Below are 23265 nucleotides of genomic sequence, written 5' to 3'. Positions count from 1 at the left end.
AATCTCCCTCACCTGCCAGTCCTGCAACTGCTCGGACTCAAGTAAACACACAGAGGCTTACATTATTTATGAACTGTATGGCCATTAGCTCAAGCTTATTACTGACTAGCTCTTACACTTAAATTAACCCATAATTCTTATTTATGTTTAGCCACATGGCTTGGTACCTTTTCTCCGTCTGTCTTCACATCTTGCTTCCTCTGTGTCTGGCTAGAGACTCCTGACTCAGCCTTCCTCTTCCCAGAATTTTCCTTATCTGTTTATCCTGCCTATACTTCCTGCCTGGCTACTGGCCAATCAGCATTTTATTTATCAACCAATCAGAGCAACATAGATTCACAGCATACAGAACATCCCATGACAAACAGTGACAGAAGCACTGTGGGAGAGAGTAACCAATCACTATCTGATTGTATTTAAGGCTCAGTCCAGGAGATGGGATCTGTTATGCCCAGATTGTGACCCCCCAAAAGAGACCACCCTAGACCTTGGATGTCCAGAATGCAACAGCAAGGTTTATTCTGTAGATACAAGTCTAGACAGGGAACTTATTCCTACACCCAATACAGTGAGGTAGGGAGGAGTTGCTCTTTCTTTGTGAGGCTAGCTTTTTAAAGGCAAAAACCACAAGCCCTTCAGGGGATTGGGGGGGGGGGTTGCACAGGTGCAACTCGGATTGGTTTATTTTTATCTCTGTTCTCTTTTAATTGGGTGAGGGTATGTAACCTTTGAATTTACTGGTTGGTGGTTACAATTATCACTTTGGGGGCAGTCCAGCACAAGTCCCAGGCTGTGTCCTTGAGCCGCCATGGGGGCTGGCTGGCCAAGCACGTACTGACTGTGGGGGCTGGCTCAGTGGTCCAGGCTCTGTCCTTGATTTATGCACAAAACTCTAAGTTGGTGAGGGGTCCTAGTCAGTAAACATCTGGCTGAACTTTGAGCAGTCAGAGTACGTACAGAAAGGGAGCTACTGCAAGGACTATGTCTTTTGTTCATGGCCCTCCCAGAGACTGCTTGCTCAGTCTCAGGAAACTGAAATTGAGGCCTGATCTCTGAGACAAGACTGAGCAGCCTGTTATGGCATCTGCTTGGTCCTTTCAGGATCCATGACCAACACTGCTCAGGTGGCCAAAAACCTGAGACTAGATAGGGCATAAACCTAGAAGGAAAGCAAATATGATTTTCTGTTAAATGATTCTTACCAATATTCTGCTATACCCATGGATCAATGACTTACTCAGCTATCATCAGAGAAGCTTCCTCCTGCAGTAGATGGAAAATACTACAGAGACTCACAATTAGACAATGTGTAGAGAGTGATACTTTGCAACACTCAGTTCTAAATGGGATGCTTCCATCAAATCCCTCCTTTCAGGGCTCAGAGAGGAGAAGGCAAAAAGATTTCAAGAGCCAGAGGGGATGTATGATAACAAGAAAACAGTGTTTTATGGACACAACAGGATTGATGCACATATGAACTCATAGACATTATGGTAGCATGGACAGCCTGTACAAGTCCAAAGCAGACAAGAGCCCAGTGCTGAGATGGGAAAGTAGAGATGAGCTTCCATTCCCAACCCAGAAGCTATTTCCCATTGACAACCACTCACAAAGGAAAAATAAGTTTCTCCATGGGGGTTTCACTGGGTATACCTACCACCACACTGACTATGCCCCATGACCAACAGTAGATGTCCAACATAAAACAAATCAAAGATATACCTGGAGGATTTCTTGTCTCATTTTGTTCTGTTTGAGCATTTTTTAATCTTTGTGGTCTTTTGTTTGTATATTACGGTTTCCATTTTTATGGTGTGTGTGTATGTGTATGTTTCCCATACTCTTACTTTTTTTCCTTTTGTTAGTTTATTTATTTTGTCTTGTCCTTGCTTGTTTTTCTTTTTATTTGCCTGTATGTTTTCAGGAGAGAGAGAGAGAGAGAGAGAGAGAGAGAGAGAGAGAGAGAGAGATTGCTGCAAGAGGAGAATTAGCAGGGACAATGCTGGAGAGCTAACCCTGGTGGTGAAGACAGGGGAGACCTGGCAGGTAGACCAACCTTGATGCTGCCCAGGCCTAGCACCAGGATTATTACATCACTTGCCCCAACATCCACCCCATCTGTGATCTGCAGGAGCACTAAAGGGACATGACACATAGATCCAAAGCAGCAGGATCTCCACAATACAGGGCAACAACAGGATAACCAAAGGAGTCCCAGTGAGGACCCAGCGTTGATGGTGTAATAGAAATCAGAGGCCTCGAACCAGATCAATGACTTTGCAATGAACACTTGCAAGTAAAAATATATGGACAAAGGATTTTATTGTATGATTTACTGTGTCACACACTACAGTTTCCATGCTGAGATTTTTAATTTTTCCCCTTTTTTCTCTTAAATTTTGTTTTATTTGGGGGTGTTTTCAGGAGTGGAGAGCAGATGTGAAGGGACGGGGAAATAAATGGGCTCAAGGTACCTAATGTAAAGGACACATAGAATAAATAGAAAGAATGAAAGAGAGAGAGAGAGAGAGAGAGAGAGAGAGAGAGAGAGAGAGAGAGAGAGAGAGAGAATAAGGCATGGAGTTGGAAGAGTGGCGAGATAGGGAAGATCTGGAAGGCACTGAAGGAGGGGAAAGCATGAACAGAATATACTGTATGAAAAAAAATTTTATTTTCAATTTAAAATAAAAAAGAATCACTAAACAAGGCACGCAAACTTTCAAGACAAGTTGCTAGAAAACTTGGTTCAAGTATCTTATCAAGTAAAGAAATACAGACTGCACTTAGAACAAACGGTGCTGGGGAAATTGAATAGCCACATGGAAGAAAACAATTCCTGAACCAGATTTTATGATCTTCAAAAATTAACTCAAAATGGGTCTCAGGCTTAAGTGCATAAACAAAACTATAAATTTCTGCAAGACAGTAAAGCAGAAAGCCACGCAATATTGGATGCACTGTGACTTTTTAAACAAATAGCAAAAGCATGGGCATGGGAAAAATGAAAAGACAGATTTCAATTTTGTCTTTCAAAACATATCAGAAGAATGAAAGAAAAGACTCTGACTGAAAGAAAAGATATATGGGATATTTTATTATTACCTAAAGTATATGAAGACATCTTAGAATACAATAAAACAGTAACAAAAGGATTAAAAATTGGTCCGAAGAACTCTGCAGATACTTCACAGGGAAGCTTTTCTGGGGGTGAATAGACCCATGAATGTGTGATGCTCTTATATGCCACTAGAGAATTGCAAAAAGAACAGTGAGATATGATGACACACATTTTACAGTGACCAAAATCTAAACCATGGACAATGTCAAGTGCTGGCAAGGATGTAGATCACTCTCAGTCATTTCTAGTGGGAATGTAAAATGGGATGTCTTCATCCCATCCCTGCCCTCAAAGCTCAAGGAACTATATGGAAGAGAAGGTAGAAGATATACTGTAAGAGCCAGAGGGGATGCATGATACCTACAAAACAGTGTCTTCCAGACACCACAGTACTGACATACATATGAAGTCACCGAGACTTTGGCAGCGTTCATAAGGTCTGCACAGGTCCAGATTTCATTGGTCTATGGCTCTTCCTAGTTGGCTTCCCACTTTTCTCTCATTTCATTCATGGGGCAGCTTCTTATCAGATACGCACAGCCTTCCCAACACATCTAACAATTGCTCTCCTTGGCATCTGTCCAAGAAAGTTAGAAAACATGTACTCTTGCAAAAACCCATGGACACACTTGTCATAGCTGTATTCGTGATTTCTGAAATTTGAAAGCAATAACAGTGTTCTTCAGTCCTGAGTGGACAAATGAACTACGGAACATTCAGAAAATGGAATAACGTTCAGCATTTGAATGAGTTCTCAAGACAGAAAAACCAAAAGGTATCCCTCCCCATTAGAAAGTATAAAAATGTCACACTGAAAAGGCTATGTACTCATGATTCCAACTCTGCAGCATTGTGGACCAGACAGAACTACCAAGATAATAAAATAAACCAGTGGTTTCCACAGGCTTCGGAGATGGAGAGCAATAAAGATGAAAAGTACAGAAGAATGTTAGAATAAAAAAATTCTCTGTATTACTACAATAGTGGACACATGCCATTATACACATTTCCAAATCCATAGACTGCATACCACATGTGATAGCTAATTTTGATTGTCATCTTGATGGGATTGAGAATCACCTGGGAGACCGACATCTGCTTATGTCCATGAAGGTGTTACAAGAGTTTATCTGAAATTGGACACCCTACAATGAATGCAAGCAGCACCACTCCACTGGCTGAGGTCAGACTCAATTCAAAAAAAGCACACTAACTGGTTATCCACTAGTCAGGAATGAGGCATCCACCATGCCATCTTGTACAATGAAAGCTAGTCCTTGGGGAAGGGAAGTTATGGTCAGTTCCAGCTCATTAGTCTCTAGGCCCTGCTTCTGGGGTAACCAAGGGCAACAGCACTGAATAGTATTGTAAGGAGTTTCATGGACATCCCTGAACAGCAGCTCAAAAGATGTCTTCTCATGTCTGGTATTGGGGTCTTTGTTAGGTGATTTTGGCTCTTGGAGGGAACACCCATCAGCCCAGATGGAAAAAGTTCATTAAAACTATATATGTCCAAAGATGAACCGAACAAGGGGAACACCAATGAATATGCCAAGTGGAAAGTGGTTGATGGACAACCCCTTGAGGCCTCAACCCTGCACAAAGAGCTACAGGCAGCTGAGGAAAGCTAAGAGCAGGAGTGATCATCTTCCCTCAGGAAGAGCACACCAATTGGTTGTCCAGGGCCAAATGGTCAGCCCTGGAAACATACATGCAAGTAACACTGTACTGACTGAATGGGTTCTGTTTTGGAATACACATACATATACACAAATATATATATATATATATTCATGTAATAACAGTGAAAAAGAGGCCATATATTTGAAGAAAAGAAGAGAAGGTTATATGGGACGATTTGGAGGGAGGAAAGGAAAAGGGAAAAATGTTGTCATTATATTCTAATCTCAAAAATTAAAAATTAAAAAAAAATTAGTGTGGCAGCATGACTGTGGGTATGGCCTGCAGGGGTGCAGCAGCCAAGCAACAGGTTCCTGCTTCCACAATATTAAAAGATGCTTCAATGAAGATAAAGAGAAGACTCATAGCTGTAAAATGAGTTAATCTGCATCCAGCAGGAGTGTTTACTTGTTCAATATGTGTATACATTGTTCTTGATTGATAAGTTAATCAGTTCAGTCAAAGAATTTCTCCACCTTACGACATCCATGGATCCCCTATTTCTGCTCCTTCACTGCCTCAGAAAGGTTGGCAAAGAGGGAAAGTATCAGCCCTTGGATCAGGTTGCAGTTAGTGGATGACATGTTTCCAAATTGCATCTTATCGTTTAAATTTCCTGGGCTTGAAAAGTCAGTTCACCATGTGATAGAGGAAAAAGAAAAAAGAACAGGAAATATTTCAGGGACAGCACGGAGAAGACAAGAAGTGGCTGAAGAGAAGGGCCAACCAGACCATGCCGGCACCAAAAGCCTCCTTTGTCTACCTCAGAGCCCAGGCACACACAGCTGCAGTTTTTGCTAGTGATCAGGTTTCCATGGACAAGGAAGGTGATGGTGTTTGTTATACCGATGGTCTTATCTCTGATTACACCTCGAAAGAATGAAGGGATGACTTACCTAATTTGCAAAGCCTCCAGAGTCTCCAGCTTCACTGTCAACCTGCTGGTCAAAGAAACTCAAGTGGTCAGATGAGTCTGCAGTAGTGAATGAAGGTGACACTAAGTTTCACACTAAAGACTTGAAGAGTGACAGGAAAAATATCAAAACGAGTGCAGCCCAGAAGGCTCTGAATAAGTCACAAGAATGGGATGAAAAGTGTTAATGCTTCTTTAGTGCAAAAAATAAAAATAAAAGAATAAGTTTAAAAGATCTGTAGCACTGAAAATAAAAGCTGATGAAGCACAAAAAAAAACAGTTGCATTATCCAGCATGTGTTATTATTTTGTTTATTATTGTTTTATGTTAACCAACTGTACATTCTCAGCCTAGCTATAAATTCAGGCTAGTTGCCCAAAATAGGAAGCATAAAAGGATTGATCAGTCCACCCAAACTTAACCATTAAGTATGCAAATATTCTTTCTTCTTAATTATTTGATTCATCTCTGTATCTTCTTTCTAAGGAGCAAACTTTTTCCAAAAGTCTTCGATTGTGCTCTCATGCACACACACACACACACACACACACACACACACACACACACACACACACACACACACAAGCTACTAAATCTCCCAAAGGAATGGTAGTATGAGTAATAAAGTAACTAATAAAAACATTTATTTGCTATGGTTTCATGAATGAGCACCTGTCATTTCCAGTAGCCCTTCCGTACTATTTCTGATGGGACAGTAGGATCATCTCTGTGTTAGTGAACTGAAACAATAGAGTTAATACATTGTACTGGGAAAGGATGTCCTAATGAGTTCATGGACTGTGAGGACCCCTGTGTGTGGAACATTATTTTAACTGTGTAAAGGTGTGTTACATTTGTTTCTGCTGCTTTTGTTAACCATGCAAAAATGTGTTACATTTGTTTGATTGAATAAAATTAAGTTGGGGTCAGGAGGCTGAGTCAGCAACTACCTAACAGGAAGTGGTAGGGAGGAACTAAGTATACTGAGGGTTCTTTAGTTGGGGCTGAGGAAAAGGACACATTTTCTTGCCCCTTTGGGAGACACAAGCAAAGAGAGAAGGTTAGCTACTTGCTATTCAGCCTCTCTGAGCTAGAAGGATTTCACCTCAACCTTTGAATCCTAAGTTCTACAGAAGGATAGAGATCTAGATAAAATTTCCTTTAGTGGCCTTGATAGAGCCGGTGCCTGGGGGAACAGAATTCTGCCTGGCTGCTGCTTATGTGGCCCAACCACTGCTGGTACCTGCAGAGTTTCAAGGGCCGGATGGGACAGCAGTTGCTTAAGGTATAGCCACTGCATTGAATACAAAACAACACCCCTGAAAAGCCAGCGTTTAGGTGTTGTACTAGCCCCTGAAGTCACCAGTCCTGGTGTGTCCTGTTCTCTAACTCCTCTTGCACAAGAGATGGAAAATATCAAAACAGAATTTAAATCACTAAAATCTTATCAAACGTTTCAACACAAATGTTACCAATCTTGGGTTTCTTCATTAGTTCATGTTTTATTACATGCCTTTCCTGAAGGTGAAGAGACAGACAAAGAAAAGACTGTATGTATTTAGAGGTCTTTGCAAAGCATAAATAAACTCTGTCACTCACCCTTAATGAATAATGGATGCTTCTTTCTACCTGCCAGATTTAAATCATTTATCACTATTTTAAATTCTACAATTATCAATTTGATAATGACCTATCCTATTCATGTTGATATTTAAATACTATATATATATATATATATATATATATCCTACAAAATTAGGCAGATCACATGAATCGTTGACTTTTCTTTTATCCAATGTTAGCCCAGTAATGGCCACATATTATGTGATAAACCAGTACTCCTTAAGGAATCTCTAGTAGAATGGGGGAATATTCACAAGTGCCCTATTACAATACTTTATTAACTTCTCGTATTTCACTTTCTAGTTTTTGTTGTTGTTGTTTTAAGGAGTCACAAAGTAGCCCAGGCTGACTAGAACTAAGTATCTAGCCCATGTTGTCGTCAAATTTATGACAATCCTCCTCTCAGGCTCCCAAGTTTTGGAATTATGGTCGTAAGCCATCATACCTAGCTATCTATAACTATAAAAGAAGATTATATGAAACTCCTTAAACGTTTTAAGCAGTATGTATAGTTTTGAGCTATGTGGAATTCGAGTATGTGATATGACTGTGGAAAATTTGCAATCCTAAGTATAACTCAGTGGCTGGTATTAGATGTTAATGTGCCTGTTAGTGAAACATGTACAAGACAGAGAGAAAGGGCTGGAAGTTATTGAGAACTCTCAAAAGATTTGGGATTCCCTTCTGTGGAGCACGCTTTTCTGTCATGCACTTTCTGAGGGTTATGTGCAATGGAACCTCAGAGAATCCCAGTTCTCAATACTATGGTCTCTCCTGCCAATTTGATTGTGCACAAAGTTGATCAAAATCTCCATAGGACAAGTTGGAAAAGCAGTGCTCAAATAAGACACAGAGATCATACAATTTAACATGCACCCAGAGATAGAGGCAAACCAACATAATAACTGGCAAGGCTGGAAGAGGAGTCCATATGAGAAATGTCTGTACATTTCTTCGTTTTCTATAAATGTATTTTCTCTTTAAAATCTGGTGCACTAACTGAGAATTAGCCCATGCTCTAACAAATCACTTCTCACCCATGACTTCTATTTTTAAACATTTGTCTATTTAGGAGTTGGGTGTGCCGTAGCTTTTGTGTTTTGTTCAGAGAAAAACTTGCAAGAGTTGGTTCTCTCCTTCTACCACTTGGCTTTCAAGTTCTTCAGGCATGGAAGTAATTGCCTTCAGCTGCTGAGCCAGCTCCTTGCCTCAATGACTCATATTTTTATTACCTACAAAGATGTCTGTCTGGATGACTTAAAAAGTGGACTCCTGAGAAGCTCCAAGAGAGACTCATTCAACTTTCCTTCATCTCCAGTGTCACACATACTTCTTTGTATGATGACATAAATGTACAGGATGCCAAATGCCAGGCACCCCGCTTCTGAGAGATGCGAGGGTCACACTAAAACAGTAAGTGACAAGCCCTATAGCACCCCAGCATGCAACAGCACATCTCCATACCAACCACTCAGAAGCTAGAATGCTTGACTCTGCCCTCCCCCAGGTGCCTTCAGGAGAGACTCCTTTTGGAAGGAGCTGTGAAAAAGTGAGACAGAAATGATGGGCATGCTTTTCATTCCACCCAAGAGGAAACAGGAACTTTTACGAAGCTGCCTTAAGTACTGGCCTTCACTGTTTGAGCAAACCTAACATTTGGAAACCTTCACGTGTTTGATAACTATGAAATAGTGCACTGTCATTGTTATCTAAGTGACCAAGGAGGATGAGAGGGCTGCAGTGGGAGAAAGCGGAGTGGTGTGGTGAGTAGCAGGGCAAGGACACCCAAGAATTTTTCCTCCAGAAGCTGTGTATAATTTTACAAGGGCTTTGATACTTATTTAGAAAAAAATCTATTTTCCATAAATTCTAATTCAAAATACTAAATATCTGTGATGACACACAGATATAATTCGATATATTACATGACAACAAATATTTAGGGATTTGACCCACATTAAATGACTCTTCAACTCTCTGTATCCCACTTGAGTACCTTACAATTTAATTCCATTCAGACAGTACCAGCAAGAAGCAGTGGTGCCCACAAGTCAATGGACTCAGGAACATATCATGTCCCCAATTTCAATGCTATGTTAGTGACTCTTCCCATCCCTGTGACAGAAAGAAGCAACTTGAAGAAAGAAGGAAGGACTTATTATGGCTCATAGTTTTGGAGTAGTTTCAAGCCAGGAGGAAGAGCACACTTCCTGGCAAAAGTAGTTATCCATCCATGGCAAATGGAACGTGGGGGGAAAGTGTAGTAGGTAGCCATTCCAACCTTGATCTGGAAGTTCCAACCCCCATTGAGGCTTCGGTAACTGTCACACCTACAAGTTGGGGCCAAGAGAGGACCCTGAAAACCCGAGATCCAGTTGGGCCAGCTCTCTTGGTTCCTGGACCCTAGACGCTGGAGGTAGACCAAGCAGAGTTCTCCAGAGAACACCATCAGACTGTGCTGCACCTTTCCCAGACCCTGTTACCTATCCCTTCACTTGTAAGTTACCCCACAAAATAAACCTCCCTTTTAACTACGTGGAGTGGCCTTAATAATTTCACCAATAGGGAAGGACTCATACATGACATTCAGACCAGGAAACAGAGGAAGGTAGATTAGAACTAGGGTTGTCCTATACTTTCAAAGGCCCACAGTGACATACTAGCCAGGTTTCACTCCCCTAATGGTTTCATAACTACCCAGATGCGCCTCCAGCTATGAGCCAAGTGAACAAACACATGATCTTTTGGGGAGATTTGAAAACATAATAGATGTAATGACAAACCTAGGTCTCTTCTGTTCATGATAAATCAACAGTAAATCAGAGGTTCCTACAGCTCACAGTTTTGGTTTATTACAAAAAGTCCCAAGTCCTACATTGAGGAAACACAACTGGATGAGGTTTGAGAGAAGTGCCTCTAAGCCTTGCTGTCCTCTCCACCTGCCCAGAACCTCCAAGTTCACCTATCCCCCAAATGTCTGAATTCTCTCCTATAGGGTTTTTATAGAGGTTTTGCTATTCAGGTGTGATTGATTCAATTACTGTCCATTTATCTCAACCTCCATCCTGTCCCTTCTCTCTGAAGTCAGAAGATGAAGCTAAAATGTTTCAATACTGTCATCCCCTATTTGGTTCCCCTGGCAACTATCATATATTCTGAGGCTGTAGAGGGACCCCCCACACTGAATCATCTCATTAATCCCTGTATAGCATTTCACTTTGGAAAATGGAGAATATAAGCACCTTAGAGCATTGTACCTGGAGATGGAACCAGAGAACAACTGTGCATTTATAATTTCAGAAAACACCAACAGAGAAATTATATGTGAAGTAGACTAATGTAGGATACAGAGGCAACCATCAAGAGAAGACATAAGAAGCACATTTTAGAGATATTTGTATGGATTTGTTTATCCAAGAGGGCTCAAAATACCAACACACAGATATACACAGACAGACACACATACTATACACAGAAACATATGCATACACATATTTAACAGACATACCTACACACATATGTATACATGCATATATATTCAAAATCTACACACCCACCGACACATACTTGTTTCCACACTGTGATGACTATTCTTGGTGTCAACTTGACTATATCTGGAATTAACACAGCTAGATACACCTGTGAGAGATTTTTCTTACTTAAACCTTTGAAGCAGGAAAAGCTACCTTTAACCTGGGCCACACCTTCTGGTGGCAGACTACATAAAACATGGAAGAAGGAAGCTTGTTCTCTTCACTTGATTGCTCTCATTCTCACTGGCAAGTGCATTCCTTCTCTGGCATTAGAGCCTAGTTCTTCAAGATTCCAGAGTAAACTGAAGACCAGCATGGACTGAACAACTACTGGTTTCTTGAATTTGAATTTTCAGCTGGTAGAAAGCCACATTGGACTAGTAGGACCACAACCTGTAAGTCATATAAGAATAGCTCACAGACTGTGATACACACACACACACACATATGGAATATATAAATTCCATCAGTTCTGTTCATCTAGAGAACCTTCACTAATACTTACTGATATGCACACACATGTATACACACATAAATATATGCATATTCATATAACATACTTATATTTGTAAATACTTTTCCTTTATTGTCCTTTTCTTCCAAAGAAGTTCAGGAGTACAACTGGTAAAAACCACCATTCTATGCTTCCATGCCTATGGAAGAAGCAAGCTCAGACAAGACATCAGAGTGTTAATTAGGACCTTGTGCCAACCCAAATGATTACTAAAAGTACACTGTGTTTAGTTCAGAAGAAAAATCTAAGAGAAGTTTTTTTTTTTATTTCACAGTGTTTATAACATATACATGGCATTTCTGATACTTAGTTATTGGATAAGAAATCCCTAGTCTCCATATGACGTTAAAGGATCATGGGATAAAATATTTTCTGCTATCTATATATTAAATCCAAAACATATAACTTATTTATTATAACTCAATAACAGTTTGATAACTGGATGCATGAATCAATTAGTAAGTCTCAGTTAAAACTTCTTGTAACGTCAATATAGAATATTCATTAAAGGCAGATTCTAATAAAGTCTGATGAAAGTCCTATGAAATTAACTCCTATCTGACATGGCAGTAATCAAGAAGACATGACAACTTCTGAGGGCCAAAATTAAATGTACTTCACATATAAGAGGTAATGAATTGCAAATTGTGGAGAAGGGAAACACAGGCATTCTGCAATTATTCTTTTTTTCCTATAACATTTGAATGAGAACTCCTAATGGAGGAGATAGATAGAGAAAGCATTATGAAGCCTAATCCTTTGTATAGTTTTGCTCAAGAGTACTCTAATTAAGTAAAATTAAAGACCATCCTCTTTAATCTTGAAAAGAAAATTAACTTAAAGGGGATGTGCAAATTATTTTGCCATTTTTTTCCTTCTTTAATTTTTGACATTATAATATAATCACATTATCTCTCCCTTCCCTTTCCTCCATCCAAACCCTCCCATATACCCCCTCCTTGTTCTCTTTCAAAATCGTGGCCTGTTTTTCATTAGTCATTGTTATATGCATATGAATATATATATATATATATATAATATATATATATATATATATTCATAAATATAACCTGCTCAGTCCGGTGTGTTACAAATATGTATTGGATAACCAGTTAGTATGGTGCTTTCAGTAGTGGCAAACACACCTTGCTGGTAACCAAATACTCTTTAATTAGACTTAAGACCCACTTGAGAAGGGAGAAGTCATACCTGGTTCTAGAAACCTAGCCAATTACCCAGGGCTCGTTAGAGTTTCTATTGCTGTGAAAAGACACCATGACCACAACAACTCTTGTAAAGGAAAACATTGAATTAGGGTGGCTTTCTCACAGTTCGGAGGTTCAGTATATTGTCATCATGGTAGGACTTGGTGGTGTGCAGGCTGACATGATGCTAGAGCTAGAGCTGAGATTCCTACATCTTGCAGTCAACAGGAAATTCTCTGTCACACACTTCCTCCAACAAAGCCACACCTCTTAATAGTGCCACTCCGTATGAGTTTCTGGGGGCCAATTACATTCAAACTACCACATTCCATGTCCCAGTTTCCATAAACTTGTAACAATATCATAATACAAAAATGTGTTTAGTCCAACTTCAAAAGTCTCCATGGTCTAACACAGTCTCAACAATGTTTAAAAGTCCAAAGTGCAAAGTCTCTTCTGAAATTCAGGTAATGTCTTAACTGTAATCACCTGTAAAATCAAAATAAAAAACATATCACAAACTTCCAACATATAATGGCACGGGATATATATTACCATTCCAAAACACAGGGAAGGGAGCCTAGTGAGGAAATAGTGGACCAAAGTAAAACCAAAAACCAGCTGGGCAAACTCCAAACTCTGCATCTCCATGTCTGATGTCAAAACACTCTTCAGATCTCCAACTTCTTTCAACTTCGTTGACTACAATACATTTCTCTCTTTTGGGTTGGTTCCATTCCCTGTTAGCAGCTCTCCTCAGCAGATATCCCAGTGCTCTGGCATCTCCAACACCGTGGGGTCTCCAAGGTGATCCAGGATTCAACTTTACAGCTTCACACAATGGCCTCTGGAGGCCTCTATTCAGAGCTATTCCTGACACATGCCTGGCCTCAGGAGCTTACTTAGATGTGAGGGCAAATTCCATAACCTATTTCCTTTATCCTTAACTCTAAAGCCAAAAGCATGTGACCAAAGCTGCCAAGTTCTGCTGCTTGCTGAGACAAGCTTTCTGTTTTCTCTCTGCCTAACCTTGGCTGTCCTTAAACTTGTTTGGTCCACCAGGGTGGCCTCAAACTCAGAGATCCACCAGTCTCGTCTTCTGAGGGCTGGGATTACAGGCATACACCTGGCTCTAATCTTTTCTTTAGTTCATATTCACAAATTTGAAACTTATCTGGGTGGGATCTTGTCCTGAGGTCACCAGTGCCTTGATTCTATTTTTTTAATCTGTTTATCTCCTTGAACACAGACTTAGTTCCATTCCACTTATGGTGTTCCTTTTCTCCTGAAATTCTACATTTTGTAATTTACCCTGCTCAGCTTGTTCCTTTTCATTATAAATCTTTATTAGAGTTACCACTAATAACCACACAAGAGTCTATACTAAGCTGCTTTGATATTTCCTCTGCCAAGGGAATTAATCCAAAACTCTTTACTTTAGCCTGAGGCAGATTCTTTGGACAAGGGCAAAAAAGAACAGCCACTTTTTTTTGCCAAAATATCACAAGAACGAACTCTAGGCAACATATTAAAACTCTTCTCCTCTGTAGCATCTTGAGCAAGCCACTCACAATTCATCAAATCACACTCAGCACCACTGTTTTCCATGCTCCTACTAGTATGGCCCATTAAGCAGCACTTAAAGCATTCAACTACTTTTCAAATCCCCAGTCCCTGGGTCCAAATTCCTTCAAACAAAAACATGGTCAGGCCTATCACAGTAATACCCCACTCCTGGTACCAATGTCTGTCTTAGGGTTTCTGTTGCTGTGAAGAATACCATGACCATAGCAACTCTTACAAGGAAAACATTAAATTTGGTAGCTTGCTTACAGTTCACAGGTTCAGTCCGTTATCATCATGATATGACATGGCAGAGTGTAGGCAGACTTGGTGCTGGAGCTAGAGCTGGAGCTGAGATTACTACATCCTGCAGGCAACAGGAAATGGCCTGTCACACACTTCCTCCAATAAGGCTATACTTACTCCAACAAAGTGACACCTCCTAACAGTACCACTCCTTATGAGTTTATGGGGGCCATTTACTTTTAAGCTACTACAGCTAGTAAAATCATGACACCTTGAGGAGAACCTACAACCACTGATTTACTAAACTAGAATAATTTGTCACTATATTCTGTATATTTGTTCTTATGCTCACAGATAAGTGTCATCAAGGAAGCTTCTTTTTGAGACCATCACAGGAAACCACAACCAATGTAAATGCAGAGTTGTGCAGTCCAGTCCCAATGGGTACATCCAGAAAACGACTCCCACAATGAAGGCTCAGGGAATACAGAAGAGGGGGCAGAAATGTCAGAAGAGCCAGAGGATTGAGAAGCTTGCTGTGAGACTGCATCTCTCCAGTAATGTCAGAAGAGCCAGAGGATCGAGAAGCTTGCTCTAAGACTGCATCTCTCCAGTAATGTCAGAAGAGCCAGAGGATCGAGAAGCTTGCTGTGAGACTGCATCTCTTCAGTAATGTCAGAAGCTGCACCCATACAGTCGCACAATCATGATTGACTAAACATAAACTAAAAAAGAACAAAAGCAGGCCAAAGTCCATCAGGGAAAGACATGAGGCCTCCACCCTACCAAAGTACTGCAGGCAACTAAGGAATCCTGGGAGCAGGAGACATATTCATGTTTTATCTCTCAGTTTTGCTGTTTTTACTAAAACGTATCCTATACTTCATATTATTTGAATCAATCTTATTTCTTGCCACCAAATAATTTTTGGGCGTAGGATATAGTCACGTGTGTAAATGTTGGTGTGTGTACACGTGTGATGTTGTATACACACATGCATGCCTGCACATGTGAAAACTGTGGAAACCATAGGTCGGTGCTGGCTGTCTCCCTCTATCAGTTTCGCCTGAGCTATCTCCCTAGCACCTCAATTTGCCATTTTAGTATTTGTGCTACTGAATTATGAACATTCATTTGAGTTCATTTTAGAAGACCTCATACCCCAAGATGAACTTATCTATATATAAGTACTCCTTGGTCTTTCAATGATTCTCCTATTCTCATTTTCCATGCAAAAGGACTCCATATAGTCTTGGGTGATTCTTTGTGGTGAAGAATAGGGTGAATTTCTCAGTACAGGCTGTCAGAGCAGAGGAACTGCTTCTATTTCTCCTGAGTGCCTCCTCCTGGAAATTTCTGCAAGTAGGGCTGTAGTCAGCACTATTTCAGCTTCTGAAAGAAAGTGAAATGAAGAGTTCAGAATGGCACTGTGGGTAAAAGACAAAGAAAAAGAAAGACCTGGACAATTGTCGAGGGACAACAGTTCACAGACTCAGCCCAGGAAACAGGGTTTGTGTGGGAATCTGAGCAGGGGAAAGGAAGGATAGAAACAGGAAATATGATTGAGTTATGAAACTGCATCTACTAATGTTCTTGCAGAGGTGAACACTAGGGCAAGCATTCCTTCTCCTTTCTTCCAGGCTAAAAAGCATGAACGAATAGTGCTATGTGACCTGTGCAAGTGGTACTCATATCGTGGGAATATGAAATGTTTTTAAAATAGTATAAATAACAGATAAAGAGGGACCTCGGTTTGTAAGAGTAGTGACCCTGGAAAGAAACAAATAATAATGTGATCTCTCAGTGAGCTGATGCTGCTCTCAGACAGTGATTGCTTTAACTGAAGCACTTGCCATGGCTCTAGCCGGTGGTTTTAATGAAAAATCTGACTAGGAGAAAAGGGCCTCTTTTCCTGAGTAAAAACCAAAGCCTATCTTGTTTTTAGTTTTTTTTTTAAGTTTTATTTATTTTTGTTGTTCTTTGAAAACTTCATATACTTATACAAAGTATCTTGAGCATATGAAACCCTCCCTACCCAACACTAGATGACCTCCAGCCCCCAGTCATATACCTCTTCCAACTTTGTGTACTTCTTTTATAATTTACTATTTATTTATGTAACCCTCTAGTCCAAGTAGGGCCTCCCATGTGGGCTTGGTTATGGGTAAATCACTGGGACATGAGATACAAAAGAAAGAAACATTTTCCTTTCTCCTGCATTCATTCTTTACTCTCTGAAGAAGAAATGAGTGGATGAGGATGGAACAGCCACTTCTGTCCTTCAATATCGAAGGACAGAACAGTCTTCCAAATTGAAGCACCAGCACACTGGCACTGAGCCATGAGCTAATTCCTAAAAAGACCACTGTGCCATTTTCCATAAAATGAGGAAAGAAGAAATTTCTAGTTTTTTTCAGCCACTATATAAGGTTTCGTTATATAACATCAAATGCATTTTAACTAATCTAGTAGAAATCCTATGTTAGCATAGACTATATTTATTATAATTATCATCACAATGCATAATTGTGTATAAACAAATACAACTTTCTTTGAGTTTTTTCTTTGGCAATTTCATATATATAGAGAGTGCATTCTGATTAGTATAACCTCTTCACTCTCTAATATCCCTCATATTGCTTATATCACCCTCCTCCCAACAAGTCACTTTTCCACATCATGATTTTTGGAGGGGGTTGTTGTTGTTGTTGCTTTTAAACCTACTGAGTTTAACCAGAACCATCTGTAGGACCATGGGTTTGGAAGTTTCCATTGAAAACTGGTGGCTCCTCAATAGGTGCAAAACTGAAGGTAATGTCTGCCTCTCCCCCAGAATCCATCAGTAGCCAATAGTTGGGCTGAACAGGTTTATGAATCCCTAACTGACTGTTGATAGGACCAGTCTTATATAGGCCCATTGCAAGGAGTCATACCTATTGCCAGATAATAAATGCAAATGCCTGTATAATGCCCAGAAGACAGTAGTATTTCGCACCCTTCTTCTTATCTTCTGGCTCATACACTCTTTCCAATTTCTGCTCTACAATAATTCCTGAGCCTTAGAGGATAGTATAAATGTCCTACCTAAGGCTGAACACTCAACCATGTTGGGTAGCCATGGATGTCTGCAGTCACTGCTATCCATTGCTAAAAGAATCTTCTCTAAGCCTGGTAGTATCTGTCTGTGGATATAAACATAGGTATTTAGAAGTCTCTTTGATATCACAGCAATTTAACTAAACTAGAGTTGGAAGTTAGAAGAGGAAATCCACACTAGTACCATAAACCCAGTCAAAAACTCATGGCAGAAAGGACCCACTCATTTAACTTGCTGATCCCAAATCTTACCATACTTGGAAGCCACAGAGAGCCACACAATAAATACAGGTTGAGTGAATGAATACACCTAATGGTAACACCATAACAGAGTAATGAAGAAGGCATTATCAACAAAACTTTCCTCAAAGCCAACTCAGAAAACTTTTCACTGGAGCAATGCATATAAGTTAAGTGAATTATGAAGGTAACTGACAGAATTTTTGTGTGCTAAGTTTGCAAAGTTCATCTTCCTTCATACCAGAGCCATGAAACCCAGACCCTGTTTACAGCAGCTTAGGTGATAATAAATTGGATAAATAAAACACATAACACAATCCACATCTAGTATATTTTCCTATGTGCCAGGATGCTTGAATCAAAAACTAATTTGCACAATTTGCATAAATTTACATATTATGTTCAAGCATCCTTAACTTCAAGCTTGTAAAATAAAGCCCAATTAATTAATTAGTGCAACCTACTGCAATTGTATTTAAACCCAATAGTCACAGCATGACACACAGTATATTTTTATACCAATTAATTTAATCACATTCCAGTTCAAAAAAGACAGATGCATAAAGACAAAGAGCTGGTGACAGTTATGGAAAAGAAGATAAAATAGAGGAGGGTGAAGGTCCCAGATGGATTCAACATTAACATCAATATTAGAGGTATAAAAGTCAAAATATGCTCAAAAAATGCTGAAGACTTCAAGGCTGTCAGCAACTCTTCTCCAGTCACAAGAGACATGACCTGCCTTGCTGAATAAATGACAACTACTTTCAGTCCAGCTCTCAGCAAGTGATATTGCCCAGTCAAAGAGAAGACCTGACCATCTTTCCAGATTACTCTTGTGACCACTACAGGCCACAGTGTTCCCCTAAACATTGCCCTTATAATCTTAATCAAACAATCTACCACTTAATTGTCTATAATGGCATTTTTACTCTTCAGACTTATGATAATCACTAAAAGATCAAAAACTATGTCCTGGGCTTTCTAGTGTCCCAGATGATCCCAAGTACTCATTGAACAGGCTTTTCATTTAGTATATCAACTAGAAAGCATTTGTGGATTTTCAAAGACAATCCATCTTGGAGATGGCATAAGTGACTATAAGTGACTTGACGACTAGCATACTACCAAAGCTGTAGGGCAATCACCTCAAACATGACCCACAGTTTGGCCATGCCTGGGGCAGTCTGGGATGAACAACTTCAGTCTTCAAAGAGGAAAGATAAATGATAGGGGAGTGATGAAAAGTATTAAGGCATGCCAGAAATCACAAAAAAAAATTATAAATAGGTATACCATGGCTTAAAAAAATGCATAACATTTAGCAACTTAGTAAATAGGTTCAATGACAAATTAGACACAGCAAAATAGAAAACTACCAAAAATAATTTAATATATACTTCAACATAAAACTTAAAAATGAAAACATAAGAATATAGTTCATTTTGAGCCAAATAAATAAGTGACATCTGAGGGGCTTGGAAGACAGCATGGAAGGTGAGCACTTGGCACAAAAGTGTGAGAACCTGAGTGTGAATCTCCAGAATCCACATTCAAAAGCCAGACTCTGGGCATCCTTAATCCCTGCATTCCTCCAGCCATATGGGACTAGAGCCAATAGAACCTCCAAAAGCATCCAGGCCAGGTATTCAGCCCCAGGTATCCAGGCCCAGGTATCCAAGCCAGGAATCTAAGTCCAGGTATCCAGGCCTAGGTATCTAGGCCAGGAATGAAGCCCCAGGTATCCAGGCACAGGTATCCAGGCCAGGAAACCAGGTTCAGTTATCCAGGCAAAGGTATCTAGGTCCAGGTATCCAGGCACAGGTATCTAGACCCAGGTGTCCAGCCACAGGTATCCAGACCCAGGTATTCAGGTCAGGTATACAGGCACAAGTATCCAGTCCTAAATATCCAGGCACAGTTACCCAGGCACTGGTATCTAGACACGGGTATCTAAGCACAGATATCCAGGCACAGTATCCAGGCACAGGTATCTAGGCATAGGTATCCAGGCATAGGCAGCAGGAAAACAAGAAAATTTTTGTCTCATAACAAGGTAGAAGTCAAAGACAAAACCCAAGATTGTCCTCAGACCTCCACAGGTACACCATGGCACAAATATCCAAATTTACACACAAGAATGAGTGCACACACACAAATACACAGACATGCAATACACAAAGATAATTTTTTAATAAGTGATACTTGTGGACATAGAGTTCAAGAAAGACCCAAAGAAAAAAATAAAATAGAAAAATACTGTAGAAATAATAGCCAAGAATTTTTAGAAGCATTTAGAACACATAGACTCAGAACTCAGCCCACTCCAAATGGGATAAATACAAAGAAAGCCTCACTTAGGCTCATCAGGATAGAAATTCTAAGCCTCTAAGTCAAAGGGAAAATCTTTAAAGGAAACTTGACCTTGATTGCTTTCAACTGTAATCAACTTCTCATCAAAGTGTCTTCAAAGAAAAGACAATGGAATAACATCCAAATGATGAAGGAAAATAATGGCTAACCTGAAGCTCCAACAATCAGCACATCCTTCAAAGAATCAAAACAAAAATGCTATTAAAGTGAAATATGTTTGCAAGCACAAAACTATTTACTACATAAACCAGTATATGTACTGGTTCATAGAAGTCAAACTGTGTATGGACTTGGGTGACAAAATAATGCATTTCATGTGAGGAAGTTATATAGTCTACCCATGTCTGCAATAACTGAAAATGATAACTCATATTAGTAATATAACTGAGATGCATATTGAAATCTCCACCATAACTAGAAAAAGTAAACGAGAAAAAAAGAAAACTAGATAATATGTTAATAGCAAAAAGAGAGTAGCAAGATGTTTTAAATGTTTTCATTAAACAAAGGAAGACACAAAGAACAATGTCATAAAAGAGACAGCTGAGAAAGTCATTCTATGTAGACTTTGCATTTGTTGCATTTAGCGTATAATGCTAAATACTCAGCATCAAATTTAATGTTTAATAAAATATTGTGTTAGGTGAATAACATATTACCTTATAAGAGACACACTCTAGATATAAGAAAATGGAAAGCTCAGATTAAAATGCTGGGAAGTTGAGTTTGACCCAAGCACTCAGAGAAATAAAAAATAAAAAATGTGAGAAATAATAAGCAACACACTAAAATACAATGCCAGGAACCTGTTCAGAAGAATTAATATCCCACAAAACAAACCTCACGGCAATAAGCAGTGCTAGGAGACTTTTTAATTGAAAATCAGTCAAGATTAAAAACTCAAAATTGTTATTGTTTATTGACACCCCAGATGTCTGTGTAGACCTAGAAATCACTATCCTCCTGCCTCCACCTCAGTAATTGCTGATCTTAGATTTGTATACAGACTCACGCCGCCTCAATCAGAATCTTTGTATGCAGGACAGGGCTTTGAAACATACAGAGCAAACATTAAATGTCAATATTAATAAGAAGCCTTGACATAAGTCTTTCAATAGCTAATAGTAAGAATAAATTTAAAAACAGAAAAATTATATCATTATGAAAATCGCACTCAACAAAATTAATCAGACAAAAGATAGTACATTCCACAATGAAGAGTTCATACTCATTAGGCAGCTACATCTACAGCTGCCTAAACTCACTGTGTGTTGAGCTATGAGATAAGCAGTGGCACTCGGACATTTAATAATACAAATTATACTCTATGACCCTAGGCGAAATGACTTAGATTACTAACAAAGAAGTAACTAAATGTCTCATATGTCAGGAAATAACAAAACATACTTTTGAATAATGAACAAATAAATATAAACTTAAAACATCAATAATGAATTGACAAAGAAGATACAATAAATCAAAACTTCATGATGCAGCCTAACCACTATCCAGAGACAATTCATCTGCTAGTAAAAAAAAAAAAAAAAAAAAAATATGAAGGTCAGTGACTGAAGCACTTGTTGCAAACTGCTGAAACATGAAGTTAAATTGAGCCAACTGAAATTGACAAAGGGCCGGAGAGACAGCTCTGTGTAAAGTGATTGCTGCATAAATAAGAGGAACAGAGTCTGCATCTCCAGTGTCCACAGAAAATCCAGACACACCAGCACAGGTCTACAACCCCAATGTCAAGAAGCTGAGTCTGCATCTCCACCACCCACAGAAAATCAAAGCACATCAGTACAAACCTATAACCCCAGTGCCAAGGAACTGCAACAGAAAGACCTGGGGATTTGCTGACTAGCCTGTCTAATCAAAATAGCAAGATCCTAGCTCAGTGAGAGACCTTGTCTTAAAAATAAGGGAAAATAAGGGAGGAAAGTAGTTGGGGAAGACCTGTACCTCAACCTGGCCCTACAAGTACCCACATATGCACACATACACACATGCATGCACACAAAGTAAAAGAAAAATATAAAAATGTCAACTAACAAAATTTTGAAACATCGTATAAAAACAATAGATCTAAAAACTTGTCTTCTGAAAAGATGAATAGAACTCGGTGGACTTCACCAAGGATGATGAATTTAAATAAAAAACAAACTGAACCTGTCAATAGCAAGAATTTACTGCAAATCCAACATGAATCCTGGAGCCTCCACAAGTTATATGGTGAATGACTTTATGTCAATCAGCAATTTGTATTAAATGAATATTTATTTTTGAAAACAAATCAGTTTTTTAAAACTTTCTCTTTAAGAAAATCCTAGGTGGCATATTACGTGAAGTCTTAGAAATAGTTAAGAAGTAAAGAAAAATTATATTTTAAAGCAAATGTTTCTAGAAAAGAAATATTCTGCAATCATTAAACTTTGATCAAATTTGAAGAGTATTGCAAGATGTATTCACCAGTTTCTCTAATGAAAATAGATCACATGGGCCAGTGAAATGGCTCAGCAGGTAAGGGTACCATTGCCAAGCCTGAAAATCTGTATCATGGACTCACATGGTAGAAAGAGATAACTGACTCCCTCAAGTGTAGCTGTTGCCTTGTGGCCTACATAGACATGCACATGCAAGAAACAAATATAATAAGTTGTGGCAGGGTCCTGTGCTGTGGTTCCCTTTGGGGGAGGGGGCCAAGTAGGCACAGAGTCAATGACACAGACTCTGGGAGAATGTTGAGACAAGCTCAGTTTATTCAGGAAGAGTCAAGCCTTATATACCCTCCACCCCACCCTGCAGGAAGGTCTGATGAATATGCACCTGCTGGTGTGACATGGCTGCCTCTCATTGGTCCAGGTCATCTCTGGATCATGTCTCAGCTGCTGTTGCTAAGGCCCTAAGCCAGACCCAGGTTGGCTCTCAGAAAATATCTTATTACTGGTTTGGGCCATCTGGCCTTCAACCCTGTTAGGGATGAGTCATCCCTTACATCCAACGCTTTTATTATTTTATGGGACATGCTCAGTGGGAACTAGGGTGCATTGTCCTAACCTTGTTGACCCCACCTCAGGAGAGCTCAGCATAACCTTGTTGACCCCACCTCAGGAGAGCTCAGCATAATGGACTGTGCCTGGCTTAGGTTGGCTTGCCAAAC

At 39.5% G+C, this 23265-nt stretch overlaps 1 pseudogene; it reads left to right on the top strand.

Moving 5' to 3' along the window:
• Positions 1–5286: 5286 nt before the first annotated feature.
• Positions 5287–5899, top strand: LOC102909197 (ribonuclease H2 subunit B pseudogene; annotated as a pseudogene).
• Positions 5900–23265: the final 17366 nt, after the last annotated feature.

The sequence above is a fragment of the Peromyscus maniculatus genome, chromosome 19 (assembly GCF_049852395.1).
Source record: "Peromyscus maniculatus bairdii isolate BWxNUB_F1_BW_parent chromosome 19, HU_Pman_BW_mat_3.1, whole genome shotgun sequence".
NCBI lineage: Eukaryota > Metazoa > Chordata > Mammalia > Rodentia > Cricetidae > Peromyscus > Peromyscus maniculatus.
Note: the sequence above shows the minus strand (reverse complement) of the source record. Positions and strands in the feature narration are given on the sequence as shown.